Source organism: Sorex fumeus, unplaced genomic scaffold (assembly GCF_029834395.1).
Source record: "Sorex fumeus unplaced genomic scaffold, SorFum_2.1 ptg000103l, whole genome shotgun sequence".
In the NCBI taxonomy this organism is placed as follows: Eukaryota; Metazoa; Chordata; class Mammalia; order Eulipotyphla; family Soricidae; genus Sorex; species Sorex fumeus.
In genome coordinates, this window is record NW_026606160.1 from 1,692,148 (window position 1) to 1,714,763 (window position 22,616).

The 22,616-nt window shown below is 43.3% G+C and overlaps 1 non-coding gene across 1 annotated transcript; it reads left to right on the plus strand.

The window, feature by feature from the left end:
• The first annotated feature begins 20,045 nt into the window (after positions 1-20,045).
• LOC130042578 (U7 small nuclear RNA) lies at positions 20,046-20,107 on the plus strand. The gene has a single exon (XR_008795266.1). It is a non-coding gene; the product is annotated as a U7 small nuclear RNA (small nuclear RNA).
• Positions 20,108-22,616: the final 2,509 nt, after the last annotated feature.

The following is a 22,616-nucleotide window of genomic DNA, read 5'->3' on the forward strand; positions in this document are numbered from 1 at the left end:
ATATATGTATATGTACACATATAATCAGTTCCAGATAGAGGAAGAAATTAAAAATGAAAGATATAAACATAATTTTTTTAAAAAATGAGAAGCATTAACATTTTACATATACATAGTCATCACTTCATAAAATGAATTGGGAGTGGCTCTTTCTTAATATTCAATGAATAATTCATGTAAGATTGGAATCATCTGTTTTTGAACATTTGGTAAAACTCACCTGAAAATCCTCTAGAGCTTATTATTATTTTTTGTATGAAAAATGTATGGGCACTAATTCAATTTTATATAGGATCATTTGGATATCCTCTTTCTCTTTTAAAAAATTACAATAAATGCATTCTCTAAGAATTTACATGTTTTACCTAAATTTTCAAATATATTTACATTTGTGCATTATATCCCTTAGTAGATTTTAATCTCTGTTGACCATTGACCATTCCAACATGTCTCATTTATATTCTTGTTTTATTTGTACCTTTGGGGGGACCGGTGGAGCTTTCTTTGTTCAAATTTTTTTAGTAGTTGAAAATGTATTACTCATGTTAAACAATTTTTTATTTGGTTTATCCCAATTATTTATTTGTTTTCTATATCATGAATTTATGCTTTTGCATTTATTATCACCTTTTGAAAAATTTTACTTTACTTTATTTTACTTCTTTTCCTGATCACTTTCTTTAATTACATAAATTTACTTGCTGAATTTTCAGACATTAGAAAAACAAATGTATGTACTCAAAATTATAGATTTCCCTCAAGTAGCTTATAAACTTTATCTTACTAATGTTGAAATGCAGTATTTTAAAAAACTAACTTTCAGAGTCAGAGAGGTGTTTTAGGAAGTTAGGCCTTGCATGTGTTTCTAGTTTTCCCCCGGCATCAGATAAGCCCAATAACCTTCTTCCCAAATCCTAGCACACTAGAAGTGATTTCTGAGCATAAAGCCAGGAATAAGATCTGAGCATAGCTGTGTGTGGCCCAAACCACAATTCCTGGTAAAAGTGAATAAATAGAAACTAAGTACTCTCAAATTTCCATTTTAGTTTCTTTTACTCATGAGTAAATAGAAATTTATTATTTAACTTTCAGGAATTTGTGTTGTCTCTATAACAATTACGTTCTATGTTTAATCAGGCTATATGATACCAGCTTTTATTGTAATTTGTTGGTATTAATATTAGTTCTGGCCAGTCATTGTAAGTATTCTCTGTGAGCTTGAGAGAATGTGCATTCTACACTGTTGGAGGACAGTGTATTGTATGTACAACTGAATTTATTTTACGAATCAAGGATATGTATTGTATGTACAACTGAATTTATTTTACGAATCAAGGATATGCCCCCTTTGAAGAGGCTCGGGGCTCTCTGTCACTGATGGTTTGCGGTCATGCTGTGAGCCCAAGCATGCTCAAATAAACCTCTTGCTTTTGCATGGACTTGGTCTCTCAGAATTTTCCTTGACAGGTGAAGCTGTCCTGATCTCGGACCCTAACAGGTGTCAGGATATGGGACATATGAGTTAACTAATTTTGTGGGTGCTTATGAAAATGACATGTGTGTAGGATGTGTTTTCTCCTCACCTGTGCTTGTGGTGGGAGGCTGATGCTCTTGCCTAGCAGGACTGCCTTCCAGATGCTGTGAATACACTCCTCCAAAATTTATTTGTTGACGTCTCCTTGTCTCCTTTGGTCATGACCTCAAAACCTTTGAGGCTCATGTGGTATTTGATGTGGACTGAAGCACAACAGTACCTGTGGAGAGCTGCAGATATTTTTTTTGGAAGTAAAACAGATTATACTTGGAGAGCTTTTTGAAGGTGTGGAGGGGAAGTGAGTGAGGAAGAGAAGAAAATCAGAGAGAGGGAGTAACGCGTTCAAGAAAGAACACAGGCCTCTCCGCCCTTGGGGAGAGCCCCTACACACATCCCAGTATTAGACATGGAAGTATGAAAGTACACATCTCAAGAGGGCGACACATGTGCTGGGGCACTCCATGTGCTTGGCCCCCTGGGGATAAGGAGCAAGTGGGATCAGGCAGCATATACATCGCTGCAGAGATTTTTTTCAAAGAACCACTTTGCATATTCTTTGTTCAAACCTTTACTCAGTTGCCCAGGGTGTCTGCAAAACCGATGTCCCCAAATCTCTCAGATTTGAGTATCAGGAATCCTTTGTTCCTCTCAGGAAGTTGCTAACAATCTTCTCTCTGTGCCTGTAAATCACTGTCCGGGACTCTGTGGAAGAAAGGATGCAGTGCATGTGTCCTGAGCAGGCCCGGACACGACATGCCGAGATGGACCACAAGGACAATGTGAAACGTTTCAGAACAAGCACATTATTTTCAGGATCAGTGAGTTTTTTCTTCTTTTTGTTTTCTTGTGTGTATCAATTTGGGAAGGGGCACACGAAGAAGTGTTCTGCGATGAGTCGTAGTGGGGCACCAGGGACCATATGGGTGATGGGGATGGAGTTCAGGTGAACACTTCATACAAAACAAATGTACTTTCCACTGCACTATCACTAGGGCCCAAAAACCAGTACTTTGACACCATGAAGGCTTGTACTATCATTCTAGAGAGGGCAAACTCACAGTATTCCACTAGTATCAACAATACTAGAATTTTTTTAAGTTTCAAATGGACTCATTTCAGTGCCCAGGGAGACTAATTTCCTCCACTTCCAGCATCAGGCTCTGGATTTCCTCCTGAGTTGTCGAGAGACATAGATGTGGTGATTGGGATGGAGCCTGGATCTCCACCGTTGAAGTCATATGCTTGCTACACTGAGCCTAAAAATATGCCTTTTCTATTCTGAATCTTGCCAGCTAACACATATTTCATGACTTCATTCTCAAATGAAATTGCAGCAATGACAACTCCTGAAGCTGTGGTTTGAGTTCTGAAATTGAACACAGCAAGCCAGATAAGAATTAATCCTATAGACCCTGGATGAATAGGCCAGCAGGTGGATCTCTGTGGTTCTCACAGTAAAAACAGGCCCACAGAAAGGGGAAGATCCTCTTGAAGGAACACCATGAGGAACCTGAGAGTCCTCAAAGTAATTTTTGGGCCTTTGTATTTGTCTAGAACCAGTGATATCTGGGGGAGCATGGAGTGCTGGGGATCAAACCATGGTCGGTCATGGGTAAGATCAACACCATCGCCGCTGTACTGTTGGTCCACCCAAACCAGCTTTGACAATGGCTCACTCATTCATGTTTAAGTATGAAGGCTGAAGTAAATCTCTTAGTGAGTCAGGGTGAGAACAGCAGGTAGGTACACAGGGTGACAGGGAGTGATCACTGAGCACCGCACAAAGGAACCCCTGATGACCGTCAGGAAAAAACCTCAGCAACACCAGGCCCCACAACAAAATAAAAGTACTTTTTTTCAGTTTGCTCAAAAACCAAGCTAATGATCCGAGGCAAAGACAAGTGTAGGACAGAGATGGTGGGGTGGGAGGTGGTTCTGCTGCTCCTGAAAAGGGCACCCTGACGTTGCCGGCTGTGCAGCCAGCGACAGAGGGAGATGGAACATGGAGGGTTCTGAGTCTCATGGACACATGACAGATGAAGAAGAATGGAGCAAAATGAAGAAACAAAGCAAGTTTTCACGATGGACAGTTTAGGACAATGACAGTCAGCGTGAGCCTGACACACTGAACTGGATCCAGGAGCCCAAGGCAGACGGTGTCGGCAGCACAATTCACACAAGTTCAGGGCACCACACACTGCGCAGTATCCCTGCCAGTGAGGGACTGCAGACACTCACCTTTGTTGGGATCCGGGATCACCCCTGAAGATTCAGAGAGACAATGAGTCCAGCGGAAATGCAAACCACAGATCGAGATTTTATTATCCACCTAGCTGGGGCTAAAGCATCATAACACATAGGTCAGAGCTCAACACTGAGTGCTTATAGTCAAGGGTTTATATAGCCATCCTGGGCTCTCAGGCCCCAGAAGCAAGCTCAGAGAAAAGAAAAAAAAACTTCCAAAAGTAGATATAACTTCAAGCATTCAAAATGCAAACATGGGAGAAAAAAAAATAATCAACGTCATACTTCAAGAAAATATATTGTCCGTCAGATCCAGGATACATGAGACTTGTATATCAAGAAATTATTCCCATAATAAAAAAAATCAATCTCGGGGCTGGAGAGATAGCTCAGTGTGTAGGGCGTTTGCTTTGCATGCAGCAAACATGGCCAACACAGGTTCGATTCCCAGCATCCCATATGGCCCCCCGAGCACTGCCAGGACCAATTCCTGATTGTATGAGCCAGGAGTAACCCCTGAGCATCGCCGGGTGTGACCTTCTCCTCTTCAGTCAGGTGCCCTGATCCCAGCCTCAGCCCCATCTCAGATCTCGTTCCCACATCAGAAGGCCCAGTGTCAAACCTTGAACGATGTAACAACACAAAGTTGAGCTCTCTAGACAGATGGGAAAATGAGTCATCGGATCTTTCTTACCCACAACTCAGAATGAATGTCCTCATGGGAAATAACCCACTTCAGTGACCACTGCAGGATCATGGGGGAAAGTTCACTGGGACAAGGATCACGATTTTTTCTGTTTAGTTCTGTGGTTTTTCAAGGTTTGGTTTCTGCACTATACAGCCAGTGATGCTCAAGGCTGACTTGGGTCTGCACTTAGGGATCACTCCTGGCTGGCTCAGGGTCCTCTATGGGTGCTGGGGATGGAACCCGGGTCAGCAATGTTCCAGGCAAGTGCCTTAGCATCTCTCTGTGGCTTCATGAAATCCTTGGAGTGGGGAAGAACTGCACTGGATTCAGGATGTGAAAAGGGGCCTTGTTCAAGGAAGGGAGTATTGACAACCAAGCTGTGGGCCTGAGGGGATGTATCTAGAAAATATTTGAAACATGTGAGGAGCTCTAGACCTCACGAACAAGAAGTTGAAGGAATGGGAGATGAGGTTTTAAAGATGGTTACTTCTGTTTTATCTCTCTGACAAGAACACTGGCTACTTTGTTTCTAACCTTTTCAAAAGGAGTGACAGTATTCCTGCATGAGTGCAAAGGTGGTCCTTTGGGTCTCGGTTCTAACAGAAAAAGTGGTTGATGTGGGTTTTGCTGTTTTCATGAATGTCTTAGATTCTTACCTTTCCGTTAACTGAGGAATACATAAGATAGTAACTTATGGCTTTGCTTTTTCAAAGAAAACCCTGAATATTGCCTACGTCTATACACAGGAAACTTTAATCCTGAATGTTGCCTACATCTATACACAGGAAACTTTAATATGGGTCTCTGCCCTAGGAGATAGAGTGCTTACTTTTCTGATCCAGTGCTAACGGTTTTTTTTTTTCTCTTAAGAAAAGCACGAAGTGTCAGATCTGTGCCTGAACAAAAAGCATTGGCTTTTTGGGTTCTTCTCTAATAAGATGTAAGTTTTAAATGTCCAGTGCTTCCCTTAGTCTCTTAGTGCTCGAGTGGAATCCAACTCAGGTTGGCTGTGTGCCAGGCAACTGCCTTATCCACTGTACTGTCACTGTGGCCCCAGGAACTAAGGTTGGGGGTGCATGTCAGAGTTGAGAAACCTGTGCTCTCGAAAAAACCCCAGGACACCCCGGCTCCTGGCTCATTAGAGGTCCAGAAACACTTGCTCCAGACCCCTGGAACTTGGCTACGTTCCCCCACACACTAGTTTCCGGTTTCCCAGTGTGCTCCTGCCAGTCATAAATTATGGAGCGATAGCACAGCGGTAGGGCATTTGCCTTACAAATGGCTAACAATGGCCGACCAGAGTTCGATTCCTCCGCCCCTCTCGGAGAGCCCGGCAAGCTACCGAGAGTATCTCACCCGCACGGCAGAGCCTGACAAGCTACCCATGACGTATTCGATATGTCAAACACAGTAACGAGTCTCATGATGGAGACGTTACTGGGCCCGCTCGAGCAAATCGATGAACAACGGGAGGATCGTGACCGTGACCGTGACCTCAGATTTCCTCTTCATGCCTGTCGCCCTGAGTTCTGCAACTCCAGAGAGCATCTGATTGGCTGCCAGATAAACTTGCTCAGCTTCTGAGGGTCAACTTCTTAGTCCTGCCCTAGTCAGAGAACGCAGGGGCCCCAGGAAAACTCAGCAGCCCCCTTTTTCAGCAGGAAGTCCATACAGAAGATAGAACTTTGCTCTTGATCCTGAAGGGAATTGTGGGTACCAGCTGACAGGGGTGGGGAGTGTGTGTGTGTGCGTGTGTGTGTGTGTGTGGAAGGAATGCTGCCGTGGGAGAAGTTTGAAGAGACCAGGACAACTGATTGCTTTAATGGGTTGTTCTCAGTCTTGCTTCCTGTCACAACAGGTCATGGAGAGCTGGGAGGGGAGGGGGCAAAGCAGCAAATAACAGGAACACCCCCGATCTCTCGAGCTGGGCAACACTCTATTTGCTCCTCACCCCTGGCCACAGAGAGAACAGGGTAGCAAAGTTCCATGCCCATGTGCACGCGACTGTTAATAAAGATGAGGAAAGCTCAGGAGCTTGTCGGGGACAGTCCCAGACAAGCCCAATAAGATAAGCAGCAGGGTCCAACAGGGAGGAAATAGGTGACAGCTTCCAGGCCAGCACAGGTTCCAGACCCAGGAGAGTGAACGGTGCAGAGACAAGACAAGGTCATCATGCACTGGAGGCGAGGAGACGGCGAGGGACAGGACCAGACCATCGTACACTGGAGGTGAGCAGACGGCGAGGGACAGGACCAGGCCATCGTACTCAGGACTCGCCATCGTGGGACAGGACGAGTGACGTCATAAATGGGCAGGAGGAGATGCTTGGACTTTGGGGTGGGCGATGTACAGTTTTGTTTTCCTTGACTGACTTGAATGTACAGTAAACTCACTTCTTAAGCCTTAGAATTTTGTGTGGAAGTGGTTCATTCATTTGTCAAAATCCTACAGAATCAGGAACGCGTCCACTGTGGAGGTAACGGGACTCCCTAAGGTACAGACCTCACCAGAAAGTTCCTCCTCTGTAGAAGTGGGACAACACAGACTGGGGTAGTCTCCTGTCCTTTGTTCTCCCTTGTTCTGTGCTTCTGCTAGTGTTCATCACGTTGGGTCTCTTTCCTAGATTCCTCCATGCAAATGTGAACGTGCATTTGCCACTCTTTGTTTCTGAGAGATTGTTTACTCTCTATGGGAAGCGGCTGCGGGGCTCCACCACCCCAATCCTGGAGATATTCCAGCAGCCGGAAGAGTCCTCCAGCACCCACATGCTCCCGTGCTTCCCTCTGAGCAGGCCCACCAGTTTGCATGTTAAGAAATTAGATAAGAGCCGAGTGAGTGCTCTGCATGCCAGAGACCCAGGTTGGATCCCTGCAATGCCTGGTCCCCCACTAACTGTCAGGAGTGACTCTCCTAGAGCACAGGGCTGGAAGTAGCCTCTGAGTGCAACCAGAGAACAAGAAAGGGTTAAAAAATTGGACCAACCCCTTTTATGGTTATTATTTTTAAAAATTTGTTTTAATTGAATCCCAGTGAAATACAGTGACAAAGTTGTTTATGATTGGATTTCGGTCATAAAATGTCCCAACACCTGCCCCTTCACCAGTGTACATTTTCTTTTTTTTTTATAATTTCTTTCTTTATTGAATCACTGTGGGAAAAGTTACAGAGCTTTCGGGTTTAGGTCTCAGTCATGTAAATATCAAACACATTTCCCTTTACCAATACTTATTTTTAACCGCGAACCCCAATAGAACCCCACCTCCCACCCCTCCCAATTCCTGTGAGGCAGATGAGTTCTAGTTAATACTCTATCTACTTTGACTAGATACATTGCTTTGATAGAAGATGCACAGTTATTGTATAGAGTTTACGACCCCTCCCCCAATCAGACATCCTGAATCAGCGTTGTGAAATGATTTGCTTTCTACAACTTGGTTTAAGAATAAAATGATGTCGCGCGGCTGCTATTGATTTCTGCTATTTTACTTATTAACCCTGGAAGAATTTCTATTAAAAGTTAGATAGTTAAGAGATTGGTTTCTGTGCTCTGGAGTCGTGGCCGTGCCGGAGAGCCGCTCGTGGGGGGCAGCTGGCGACCTCGGTCAGGCGTGAAGGACGGCCCATTACGCCCCCCTTCCCATGAGGTCCCTGCCGCTCCCACCCCCGGCTCAAAACTGCTGTCCACAAGGCTCCCGTGCAGCCGCCATCTTTCTTTCCCCAGTGTACATTTTCGACCACCGGTTCCCTAGTTTCCCATTGCCCACCCCCATCTATGGCAGGCACTTTTCTTCTCTGTTTCTGTCGATTTCTGTTTCTCTGTCTCTGTCTCTCTCTCTCTCTCTCTCTCTCTCTCACCTTTTGGGCAAAGCTGATTTGAGCCCAGTCCATGTTTCAGGAATTCTTGTGATTTTATTATTTTTTCAATATTTTTGATTTGCTTTTAGACCGCGCGCAAAGATACTCAGGGGTAACTCCAGCCTCTGCATTCAGAAATGCTTGGGAGACCATCTGGGATGCTGGGGTTCCAATCCAGGACAGCCACACGCAAGGCCAATCGCCAACTCACTGCACTATCACTCCGGCCCAATTCCTGTGACTTTAATCCTCCCATCTCCTCTTCATCCTCAACTCCCACCACTTTATACCTTTACACCTGTTACCAGCTAATCCTGAATTTTCTTTTTTTAAAATTTTTATTAGTTTAACACCATGAGGTACAGTTGTAGACATACAAAATTTTTGTGCTTGGGTTTCAGTTATACAATGATCAAGTACCCATCCCTCCACCAGTGCCCATTTTGCACCACTACGGGTCCCAGTATCCCTCCCACCCCCTATCCCCCCCATCCCACCCTGCCTCTGTGGCAGGGCATTCCATTTTGTTTTCTCTCTCTCCTTTTGGGTGTTGTGGTTTGCAAAAGAGGCATTGAGTAGCAATCATATTTGGTCTATAGTCTATTTTCAGCATGCTTCTCCCATTCTGAGAGGATCTGTAAGGGCCACCCAGGCTAATAGTCATGAAAGAGTTAAGTGGTAGGAAAGAGTTAACCAGAAAACACTAAAAGCTGTAAAAGCTAGAGTTGCAAAAGCTGGCTCAGAATAGATAATGTAACTCCCACCTGCACCCTGTTATGACCTTGTGGTTAGGCCAGATATGGGGACATGTACTCAGATGTTCCGAAGGGACATCAAAACCCCCATAAAATCCAAGTGAACTACTTACATTTCAGAACAGAAATGCCTCAATGTGGTCAGTGAGCACTGTTGGACAGAGAAGTAAAAAGATGGACTGGGTGTGTGGTCAGTGTGCAGGACACACAGGCGAGGGTTCTGATGCCCTGAGCACCAGTGGATGTGTCTCCTCAAAACTTCAAGAAATCTGCTGACTGTGGGGAGGAAAGAAGGGAGGGAGAGGGAAGAAAAGTGTCTTCTGTAGAGGCAGGCTGGGTGGGGGATGACGGGAGGTAACCTGGCACACTGGTGCTGGGAAATGTACACTGGTGGAGGGATGGGCGTTGGAACACTGTATGACTGAAAATCTTAACGTGGACATCTTTGTAAGGGTCTATCTCACAGGGTTTCAATAATAAAATCTTTAAATAAATAAATAAATAAAATAAATATCCAGCCTATTACCTATAGCTCCAACATCCGTTTTCACCTACAGATTACTGGGGTCTTGTCTCGACTCTCAAAAAAGAATTTCAGGAGTCGTATTCATTGTTTAATGAAGACAAGCAGTGAAGTTGAACAGATTTTAATTGGAGGTTTTGAAGGGAAGGAGGGAGAGAAAGTTGGAGAGTGGAGAGTAACACAATCAGGAGGCATCCTGGGCTTCTCCAAGGGCAGAGAGAGCACTACAGACACCCCAGTATCAGACAGGAAAGCATGAATGTCCACATCTCTAGAGGGGATATGTGGGCGACACATGTGCTCACCCATGTGGGTACAAGCAGCACATGGGCTCAGGCAGCATTTGCGCGCCATTCCTTTGTTCAAGGTGGCCTTTATAGGGTTTCTCCAGCCTGCACTCATGTGGGGTTTTAAGCTAGGTAAAAGTCCGTTGTTGGTAAGGAGGTTGCCTAGGGACGTTGGGAGAGGTGATGGTCTTCTTTGAAATTTTTTCCCTGGCCTTTTATTTCTGCAGGAGCTTCTCTGGCCATAAGTGAGGGTCTGATCAGGCCTTAGTTTCCGTTTTCTGCAGGGTTGGCCTTCACAAACTTACAGCTATTCCCGGGAAATTTACTGGCATTACCTTGGTAGAGAACCTTCCCTATCTGTCTGCCTGCCTACATAAATTCCTTCCAAACCATTAGGAGGTCCTGGATGTTAGGACTTCAACATAGGAAGTGTTGAAGGGGAGAAGGGCAGATAATTCAGCCCCGGGAGTACTGTTACACAGCTTCTTTGCAATCACATTTTTAAATGAAGAGCTAGTATGGATATTGCCTGGCATATGGTGGGCACTGGTTCATATCCCCATAACTACATACAGTGCTCTGAGCACCTTCTGTAGCAATTCCTGAGCACCGCTGGATGTGGCCCAGCCACTCTCCAAAACCACAGAAATAACATTGTATTTAGTAAGCATGGGATTTTTTTCTGGACATTGGAAAAAGATGACACAATTACTTTGAGAAAAGTCTTTTAAATCAGGGTAGTAGAGATAGTACAGCAGATAAGCACTTGCTTTGCACCCAGTCAATCCTGGGTTCGAACCTCAGCATCCCATGATCTCCCACGCATCGCCAGGAGTGATTCCTGAATGCAGAGGCAGAAATAACTCCTGAGCATCGCTGGATGCGACCCAAAAAGCTAAAAAAATGGTGGGGGCCAGAGAGATGGTAGCATAAGTAAGGCATTTGCTTTGACACAGCTGACATGGGTTGGAGACCCAGAACCCCATATGGTCCCCAAAGCACTGCCGTGTATGCCCTCTGAGCCTGGCCCCAGCAGGATTGATTCCGGAGTGCAAAGGCAGGAATAAGCCCTGAGTACTGCTGGCTTTGGCACCCACTCCAAAGATGGAAATACTAAGCACCCAGTGCTGCCCAGGTAGCTGATTACTGCCGGTGGTAGCAAGGAACCATGTGATACTGGAGGTGAGCTCAGAAAATCATCTACAGGCATAGAAAGCCTTGATCACAGAGATTGAATTGACACATCTGTCATTCATAAACCTGCTCACCCTGACATCGACCTTTCTGTTCAATTCACAAAACAGACTTGTTTTTTGGGGAGTTGAGGGTAAGGGTACAGCCAGAAATGCCCAGTGGCTCTGAAGGCAGGATCACTCCGGGTGGACTTGGGAGGGGAAGCTGGGATCGTATCCCAGTCATCCTGTGCAAGGCAAATGCCCTCCAGTCCCTAAAATCGGAATTTCAATTTACCTTGAATGATTCATTCAATCTCCGGCAGCCTTTGGGATGAACAATGCCTCCATCATCTCTGAGATCCTCACAGCTTGCCCTTTGGCCATTTTTTTCCATTTCTGGATCCCACCCCTTTGAGGCTGAGGGGTTATTCTGGTCTACTCACTCAAGAATTATTCCAAGTGGTGGTTGGGGAACCCTATTGTAAATACTGCAGATCTAACACTTTAATCTCTTAATAATGAACACTCCTAGTCATTCTTTATGTTACAATTCTCAAGTACAAATGAACTGACTTTTTCCTGCTTTGCACACCCCCAACTGATTTGGTAAACAAAGCCTTTAACTTGTTTGAATTCAAACTGTTATTTATTTCTAGAAAAGTGAGAAATAAGGAGCTTAAGAAAGAGTCCAGTGACTAGATCAATGATGGTTGGAGGGATTGCTAGGGATGGTATCCCTGAGCACTGAGCACTGAGCACTGCCCAAGAGTTGGGAGATGTGTGCTGAAAGTAGACAAAGAACCAAACATGATAACCTCTTCGTATTTGTATTGAAAACCATAATGCCCCAAAGTAGAGAAAGAATGAAAAAGAAAGTGCCTTCCATACAGGCAGCATGTGGGGTTGGGTGGGGGTGCGAGAGGGATACTGGGGACTTCGGTGGTGGAAAAATACACTGGTGGAGGGCTGGATGTTCAATCATTGAATGACTGAAACTTAGCCATGAAAGCTTTGTAAATAGCTCATGGTGATTCAGTAAAGGAAAATCCTCACAATAAAGAGAAAAATAAAAAACGATAATCCAATGGGTATTAGTCCAGTGCCTTGCATGTGGCTTGAACCCGTAAAATGTATCAAAGAGGGACTGGAGCCATAACACAGAGGGGTCCATTTGGCTTGCATGAGACCCACAAGGCCGATCTAAGTTTGATTCCTCAGCCCCTCTCAGAGAGCCCCACAAGCTGCCGAGTGTATCTCGCCCACACGGCAATGCCTGGCAAGCTACCCGTGATGTATTTGATATGCCAAACACAGTAACAAGTCTCACGATTGAGACATTACTCGGCCTGCTTGAGCAAATCAATGAACAATGGGAGGACAGTCCTCGTAGGTACAATGAATTGTGAGAAGCAGCTTGCCCACCATTTCTCATTTGTCACCCTGGTTGTAAAGAGCACCTAGCCAAACATTTCTCACCCTGGTCGATCGGCCATGAAGGGTATATGACATAAACGAGTTAATTGGATGAAAGTACAATTTGGTGGGAAGCAACTCTGGCCCTGAGGATATGACTTAACGGAGCAAATTGGCGTGAAATAGCCCCTGATGTTTACACAGACACAGGACTGGAGAGTTAGGAGTCAACACACCTGTATCTTGTGTCCTATGTCTGACTGATAACATGCCTTGACCTATAGGAATTCTTGCTGTCTTGATGTATGAGAATATTTCCTTGATATTTAAGTCTCATGTATTCTGGATCTGACTGAAAATATGTTTTCTTGAAGTATGACATTGATAGTCTTTTTACATTTTGGGTCACACCTGGCGATGCTCAGAGGTTACTCCTGGCTCATACACTCAGTAATTGCTCCTGGCGGTGCTTGGAAGACCATATGGGATGCTGGGAATCGAACCTGTGTCGGCCATGTTGGCTGAGTGCAAAGTAAACGCCCTACCCACTGTGCCATCGCTCCAGCCCCAAGATTTATTTTTTTTATTATGGGAATATTTTCTTGATATACAAGTCTCATGTATCCTGGATCTGACTGACAATATGTTTTCTTGAAGTATGACATTGATTTTTTTTTTCTCCCATGTTTGTATTTGGAATGCTTGAAGTTATATCTACTTTTGGAAGTTTTTTTTTCTTTTCTTTGAGCTTGCTTCTGGGGCCTGAGAGCCCAGGATGGCTATATAAACCCTTGACTATAAGCACTCAGGGTTGAGCTCTGACCTATGTGTTAGGATGCTTCAGCCCCGAGTTCGATTCCTCCGCCCCTCTCGGAGAGCCCGGCAAGCTACCGAGAGTATTCGATATGCCAGACACAGTAACAACAAAGTCTCCAATGGAGACGTTACTGGGCCCGCTCGAGCAAATCGACGACCAACGGGAGGGCCCAGCTAGCTGGATAATAAAATCTCGATGTGTGGTTTGCATTCCCGCCGGACTCTTTGTCTGAATCCTCAGGGGTGATCTCCGATCCCAACACAGGTGAGTGTCTCCGGTCCCTCCCTGGCATGGATACTGCGCAGTGTGTGGTGCCCTGAACTTGTGTGAATTGTGCTGCCGACCCCGGCTGCCTTGGGCTCCTGGATCCAGGTGAGTGTGTCGGGCTTACGCTGACCTTCCTTCTCCGAAACTGTGCATCTTGAAAACTTGCTTTGTTTCTTCACTTTGCTCCATTCTTCTTCATCTGTCATGTGCCCATGAGACTCGGAACCCTCCATGTCCCATCTCCCTCTGTCACTTACCAGCCTGGCTGCACAGCCCGCAACGTCGGGGTGCCCTTTTCAGGAGCAGCAGAACCACCTCCCCCCCCCCCAATCTCTGTCCCTACACTTGTCTTTGCCTCGGATCATTAGCTTGGTTTTTGAGCAAACTGGAAAAAGTACTTTTATTTTGTTGTGGGGCCTGGTGTTGCAGAGGGTTTTTTCCTGATGGTCATCAGGGGTTCCTTTGGGTGGTGCTCAGCGATCTCTCCCTGTCACCCTGTGTGCCTACCTGCTGTTCTCACTCTGACTCACTAAGAGATTTTCTTCAGCCTTAATCCTTAAACGTGAATTATTGAGCCATTGACAAAGCTGGTTTTGGTGGAGCAACAGTACAGAGGGGATGGTGTTGTTCTTACCCATGACTGATCATGGTTTGATCCCCAGCACTCCATGCTCCCCCAGATATCACTGGTTCTAGACAAATACAAAAGCCCACAAATTACTATGAGGGCTGTCAGGCTCCTCACGGTGTTCCTCCCAGAGGATCTTCTCTTTTCTGTGGGCCTGTTTTTACTGAGAGAACCACAGAGATCCGCCTGCTGGCCTATTCATCCAGGGTCTATAGGATTAATTATTATCTGGCTTGCTGTGATCAATTTCAGAACTCAAACCACAGCTTCAGGATTTGGCATTGCTGCAGTTTCATTGAGAATGAGGTCATCAATATGAGGTAGCTGGCAAGATTCATAATAGAATAGACATATTTTTAGGCTGTTGGGATAGCTCAGTGGAGCAAGCATATGACTTCAACGGTGGAGGTCCAGGCTCCATCCCAACCACCACATCTATGGTCTCTCGACAACTTAGGAGGAAGTCCAGAGCCTGATGCTGGGAATGCAGGAACTTAATCTCCCTAGACACTGAAATGAGTCAAATGAAAACTTAAAAAATTCTAGTATTTTTCATAATAGTGGAATACTGTGAGTGTGCCTTCTCTAGAAAGTTAGCACAAGTCTTAATGGTGTCAGAGAACTGGTTTGTGGGCCCTAGTGATAGTGCAGTGGAAGGGCACTTGCTTTGTATGAAGTGGAAATCTGGGTTCCATCCCCATCACCCATGTGGTTCCTGGCGCCCCACTACGAATCATCGCAGAGCACTTCTTCGTGTGCCCCTTCCCAAATTGATACAAAGAAGAAAACAAAAACAATAAAAAACTCACTGATCCTGAAAATGATGTGCTTGTTCTGAGATCTTTCACATGACCCTTGTGGTCCATCTCGGCATGTCGTGTGCAGGCCTGCTCGGGTCACTAGCACTGCGTCCATTCTTCCACAAAGTCCCGAACAGTGATTTAAAGGCCCAGAGAGAAGATCGTTAGTGACTTCCTGGGAGGAACAAAGGACTCCTAATACCCAAATCTGAGAGATTTGGGGACATCAGTTCTTCAGACACCCTGGGCAACTGAGTAAAGGTTTGAACAAAGCATATACAAAGTGGTTCTTTGAAAAAAATCTCTGTAGCGACTTATATGCTGCCCGGTCTTATGTGCTCCTTATGCCCAGGGGCACAAGCACGTGGAGTGCCCCAGCACATGTGTCGCCCTCTTGAGATGTGTACTTTCATACTTCCATGTCTAATACTGGGATGTGTGTAGGGGTTCTCCCCAAGGGCGGAGAGGCCTGTGTTCTTTCTTGAACGCGTTACTCCCTCTCTCTGATTTTCTTCTCTTCCTCACTCACTTCCCCTCAACACCTTCAAAAGCCCCTCCAAATATAATCTGTTTTACTTGCCAAAAAATCTCTGCAGCTGTCCACAGGTACTGTTGTGCTTCAGTCCACATCAAATATCACATGAGCCTCAAAGTTTTTGAGGTCATGAACCAAGGAGACAAGGAGACGTCAACAAATAAATTTTGGAGGAGTGTATTCACAGCATCTGGAGGGCAGTCCTGCTAGGCAAGAGCATCAGCCTCCCACCACAAGCACAGGCGAGGAAAAAACACATCCTACACACGTGTCATTTTCATAAGCACCCACAAAATTAGTTAACTCATATGTCCCATATCCTGACACCTGTTAGGGTCCGAGATCATGACAGCCTCACCTGTCAAGGAGAACTCTGAGAGACCAAGTCCATGCAAAAGCAAGAGGTTTATTTGAGCATGCTTGGGCTCACAGCATGACCGCAAACCATCAGTGACAGAGAGCCCCGAGCCTCTTCAAAGGGGGCTTTTTATAGGCCATCTTCCCGCGCATTTCAGAAATGCCCACGCACAAATCACCCAATACATTTGAATTATCACATTAGATACTGCACGCAGGCAGCCAGTCATTTTGCAACAAGCCATCAGCACCAGCCACTCTCTTCTGTACCTGTCACCAGGCCATCCCACCGGGCAGTCAATTACGCCTTTTCGGGTTTTATGGCCCTATTAGGTGAATTCCAGGGCAAGAAAATACCTCATTAGGCCTTCTCTGAACTTGTGGCCTTATTAGGCGGATTCCATGGCAAGGAGATGCCTCATTAGGCCTTTTCCAGCCTTGTGGCCTTACCTGGCGAATTCCAGGGGCAAGGAGGAGATGGGGGTACCTGGTGTTGTCAACCTGCCGCAGCTGCAGGGGGGATATGGGCTGGGACTTGCTTTGCTAGGGCCCACTTGTCATGGGGCTATCTTTCAACACCCAGTAAATTTACGTCGACATAAAGTGAAGCAAGCCTTGACATAGAAAATAATAAAACTGATTATACAAAGCAATCAAGTATTGATCATAAACCACACCATTCTTGTGCACCCTAAGCCATTGTTCCTATTTCACTCCATGATTGGCAGGTGCCCTTGTGAGGGATTGCAAGAAATTAAGTCTATAAATACAGATATCAACTCTTCAAACTAAAAAGTAAACTTCTAAAATAACTAAGTTTTGTGTTTTACTATTAAACACTGTACTACTTTAGCACTGTCGTCCCATTGTCCCACTGTTCATTGATTTGCTCCAGCAGGCACCAGTAACGTCTCCATTGTGAGACTTGTTGTTGCTGTGTTTGGCATATCGAATGCGCCCCAGGGAGCTTGCCAGGCTCTGCCATGTGGGTGGGATACTCTTGGTAGCTTGCTAGTCTCTCTGAGAGGGATGGAGGAATCACACCCGGGTGGGCTGCGTGCAAGGCAAATGCCCTACCCACTGTGCTATTGCTCCAGCCCTCCATTTTACTATACATTTTATTCATATTTTCCTCTAATAAACTAAAACTCATAGCTGAACAATAGGTCAACACAACTGAAAAAGTGACTTTCTCCTGCACACCCACTCTATAATTCTTCTTGAGCACTGGTTCAAATTTTGAAAGAATTTAATTTTTGCTGCATAATTCATCCACTACTAAACTAATCAATGACCACTCAGCTACAGAGCGAAGAAGGGACTTTCAATTCATGTGGCTGATCTATTTTAGATCCCAGTTGAATTCAGTGCATTGTCGACTTGAGCACTGTTTGAAGAGTTGATGAGCACAGAGCTAAGAGTAGCTTGAGAACACCACTGGATATGAAGATATACAAACACATAGACAGGAATATTGACTACACATAGAATGCTTTCCATTCCTCAATTCCTGAGCATCATTCTGGGTTACCCCAAGGCCCATTCTGGGCTTTTGATTGACTTAGTTTCATGCTCAACTGTTGTAACAGAATACATGAACAGTTGGAGCTACTCCAGCAATTGGAAGTTTTGTGCAATTAAAAAATATCAGTCTGGGGTGGGGGGTGGGGGGTGGGAGGCATACTGGGATCCACGGTGGTGGGAACCGGTCACTGGTGGAGAGATGGGTATTCAAAATAAATAAATAAATAAATTTAAAAAATAAAAATACTTAACATAAAAAATAAAAAATATAAAATAAAAAAAATTAGTCGAACTGGGAGTAGCTGCCCCAGGATCCATGGTTAGAACCCCAGAGGGTTCCCCGAGCCCTGTTCCCCTGAGCAGTCAGGCAAAAGTCTAGAACATTACAGAATATGTCCCCCCAAAAATAAATAAACACAAAACATGATATCTGAATATTAACGCGCAGTAATTTCTGAGCGTTATTTTTTGGTGGTCTTGGTTGGGGGTCAGGGTTGGAGTACTGTACTGGTGGGTGTTTACATGGAAATCCTTGTGAATTTTATTCCCTTAGTGAAAATGTAAACATTTTGCCTCCATAGGCTATGTGTTCAGCCCCTCCCTCTCAATCTATCTGGTACGTGGTGAGCCCCCAATGTCCTGCTAGCAACCAAGCAGATGTCCTGCTAGAAATCCAAGACCAGAAACGGAAACAAAAATTGAACTTTCTCTACCAAAAAAAAAAAAAAAGAAAGTCTGGATAGCAAAGAGGATATGTGGAGAGAGATTGACACTGGTGGTTGGATGCATGCTGCAAAATTGTATGTCTAAGACTCAACTAAGAATAACTTTGTAGGGGCTGGAGCGATAGCACAGTGGGTAGGGCATTTGCCTTGCACTCTCCAACTGAGGTTCAATTCCTAGTATCCCATATGGTCCCCTGAACACGGCCAGGAGTGATTCCTGAGTGCAGAGCTAGGAGTAACCTGAGAGCATCGCCAGGCATGACCCAAAAAGAAAAAAACAACCTTGTAATTCATGGTGTTTTAATAAAATTTTTAAAAAAGAAGAGATTGTGCGAACATTTAATAGGTTAACAATACATATAAAAAGCTATAATAATTTCTAAGAGATTAAAGAAGCAAAAATCAATGATAAACAATATTTGAGTCAACATTAGTGTATTGATGGGGGATGGAATTGACTGAAAATTAAAAAATCCTAAATTTTATATTTATTTGGGACAAATACCAAACTACTGATCCGAATTATAATTCGTAAGGTATTTAAGCTCTAGGAAACTTTTAGGTAATGACTAAAAGTTTAAAAATGTCTTATAGTCTCTAAATCAATGGAGAAAAAATGTATATGAGGGAGGAAAATCTCTGTCTAAAAGAATAGGAGTGGGGAAGATGCCAGAATTTATTTTAAAATTAGAGAGGACCTGAGAGATAGTACAGTGGGTAAGGTGCTTGCCTTGCACACAGCCAACCAGAGTTCAATCCCAGGCATCCCGTGTGGTCCCCCAAGTATCACCAGGAGTACTTCCTAAGTGAAAAGCCAGGAGTAACCCCTGAACATTGCTAGGTGTGGCCCCAAAACCAAACAAAGAAATTAGAGTAAGAAAAAACAAATAGCAAAATTGGGTGGCAAAATAAATTCAAATATATGAGGAATCATGATAGATATGTCTTGAATTTAATGTGAAATTGTCAGAGCAGATAAAAACATACAAATTTAAGCTGCATGTGTTTTTTAAGTACAAAAACACATAAAACAATAAGGGGGAAATGTTAGCAATAAATCTAAAGATATATAGTAATATCCACAAGAACGGTCACTGTCACTGTCACTGTCCTCCCGTTGTTCATCGATTTGCTCAAGAGGGCCCAGTAACACTGTGAGACTTGTCACTGTGTTTGGCATATTGAATACGTCACGGGTAGCTTACCAGGCTTTACCATGTGGGAGAGATACTCTCGGTAGTTTGCCGGGCTCTCTGAGAGGGGCGGAGGAATCCAACTCGGGTCCATGTTGGCTGTGTGCAAGGCAAACGCCCTACACACTGTGGTATCGCTCCAGCCCACAAGAACGTCAATGAAAGTTTATTAATACAACACAAAACAGAATTTAAGATAATAAATAGCTCTGTAGCACTGTCCTCCGCTGTTCAACAAATAGTTCGAGCAGTCACCAGTAACAGCTCCATTGTGAGACTTGTTGTTACTGTTTTTTGCATATTGAATACCTCACTGGTGGCTTGCCAGGCTTTGCCCTGTGAAGATAATAAATACAAAATGAAATTAGTATGATTGCTATATATTATTTAAAATTCAGACTTACCAGAAAGATTTAACAATTCCAACTTAAATGCACCTAATAAAGTAGTTTCAAAATATTTCAAGTATTTAAAATTCTTTTATTAAATCACCGTGAGAAAAACAAAGTTGTCCATGATTGAGTTTCAGTATTACAATGCTCAAACACCTGTCCTTTGACCCGTGTACACTTCTCAACACCAATGTCCTCAATTTTCCTCTTTCCAACCCCACCCCAAGTCTGCCTCTGCCACAGACAGACACTTTTTTTATGTGAAGAACTTAACACCATCGTCTTTGTGGGCAATTCTATCATCACTAATAGGTAAATCAAGAAATTAGTTAAAAGTGTTACAGCTCTTTTAGAATTTGTCTAGCAGTTTTTCTGGTTGCTACTGGAAAGCCCACACTCACCCCCCAAACGAAACGAGTTGTGATACAAAATATTTTAAAAAGCAATAAACTTGTTCGTTTATTTATTTTATTTTTAGAAGCGCCAGGAATCAAATCTGAGTCCTTACACATGCTTTATCACTGAGACATATCCTTGATTCGTAAAATAAGTTCAGTTGTACATACAATACACTGTCCGCCAACAGTGTAGAATGCACATTCTCTCAAGCTCACAGAGAATACTTACAATGACTGGCCAGAACTAATATTAGTACCAACAAATTAAAATAAAAGCTGGTATCATATAGCCTGATTAAACATAGAACATAATTGTTATAGAGATAACACAAATTCCTGAAAGTAAAAAATAAATTTCTATTTACTCATGAGTAAAAGAAACTAAAATGGAAATTTGAGAGTACTTAGTTTCTATTTATTCACTTTTACCAGGAATTGTGGTTTGGGCCACACCCAGCTATGCTCAGATCTTATTCCTGGCTTTATGCTCAGAAATCACTTCTAGTGTGCTAGGATTTGGGAAGAAGGTTATTGGGCCTATCTGATGCCGGGGGAAAACTAGAAACACATGCAAGGCCTAACTTCCTAAAACACCTCTCTGACTCTGAAAGTTAGTTTTTAAAATACTGAATTTCAACATTGGTAAGATAAAGTTTATAAGCTGCTTGAGGGAAATCTATAATTTTGAGTACATACATTTGTTTTTCTAATGTCTGAAAATTCAGCAAGTAATTTATGTAATTAAAGAAAGTAATCAGGAAAAGAAGTAAAATAAACTAAAGTAAAATTTTTCAAAAGGTGATAATAAATGCAAAAGCATAAATTAATGATATAGAAAACAAATAAATAATTGGGATAAACCAAATAAAAAAATTGTTTAACATGAGTAATACATTTCCGACTACTAAAAAATCACTTAATCACTTAACTTCCCGTTAGTCGTCGATTTGCTCGAGCGGGCGCCAGTAACGTCTCCATTTGTCCCTGTTGCGTGCTAGTGTAGCCCAATGGCATCTGTTCGCTCTGGGAACATGAAGGGCCTCAAACCGATCGTTCATGATCTTCAGGAAGAAGTCTGACCATCTGGTAGGTGGGCGGCCACGCGGTCTCTTGACATCCCGTGGAATCCAATCAGTAACAGCTCTAGTCCAACGGTCGTCTTTAAATCTCATTACGTGACCAGCCCATCTGATTTTCGACACCTTGGCAAATGAGACAGCGTCCCTGATCCTTGATCGTCGACGGATGTCAGAACTCCGGATTCGTTCTCTCATTTGAGTGGAACGTGATATTCCAAGCATAGCTCTTTCTATTCTTTCTATTATTCTTTGGGAGACCTGAATGGCGTCCTCATCTTGTTTGCGTAGGGCCCAGGTCTCTGAGGCATATGTTAATGCAGGAAGAACAGTGGAATCAAAGAGATGTGCCCGGAGCCGGAGGTTCTTCGTCCTCTTAGCTATTTCTTCCAACTACTAAAAAAAAATTTGAAAAAAGAAAGCTCCACCGGTTCCCCCAAAGGTACAAATAAAACAAGAATATAAATGAGACATATTGAAATGGTCAATGGTCAACAGAGATTAAAATCTACTAAGGGATATAATGCACAAATGTAAATATTTTTGAAAATTTACGTAAAACATGAAAATTTTTAGAGAATGCATTTATTGTAATTTTTTAAAAGAGAAAGAGGATATCCAAATGATCCTATATAAAGTTGAATTAGTGCCCATACATTTTTCATACAAAAAATAATAATAGGCTCTAGAGGATTTTCAGGTGAGTTTTACCAAATGTTCAAAAACAGATGATTCCAATCTTACATGAATTATTCATTGAATATAAAAAAAGAGCCACTCCCAATTCATTTTATGAAGTGATGACTATGTATATGTAAAATGTTAATGCTTCTCATTTTTTAAAAAAATTCTATGTTTATATGTTTCATTTTTAATTTCTTCCTCTATCTGGAACTGATTATATGTGTATATATACATATATATATATATATGTATACATAGATTGATATAGATGTTGATATTGTCTTAGTACCATTTATTTAAGTGGGGGAGATGCAAAGAGATGAGAGAGATGCAAAGAGCCTCAACAATAAAGAAAAGGAGCCCTCATGTGACCGAAAAGACTAGAAAAGGTAGGCGTCAATAAAAAGATGATTCTTTGGGGATGAAAGGGAGTTTATCAAATGAAGAAAATAGGCGAAATAAAACACAGAAGTCTTATTAGTAAAATCATGTTTATAAAGGTACTATCAGTAACATTCAACTGGAAGTATGTTTCTCAAAGGGAAAATATTTCTGGAGGAAAAAATAAATTACAGAGCACACTTATACATTCATTAGGAATCAATCTTTCTTTCCCTTTCCCTTTTTCTGACTTCTCCTTCAGTCTCTCTCTCTCTCTCTCTCTCTATCTCTCTCTCTCTCTCTCTCCCCACCCCCAGCCTCTTTTCCTCTCCCTTTCCTTTCCTTTGCCTTCTGTCTCCTGGTTA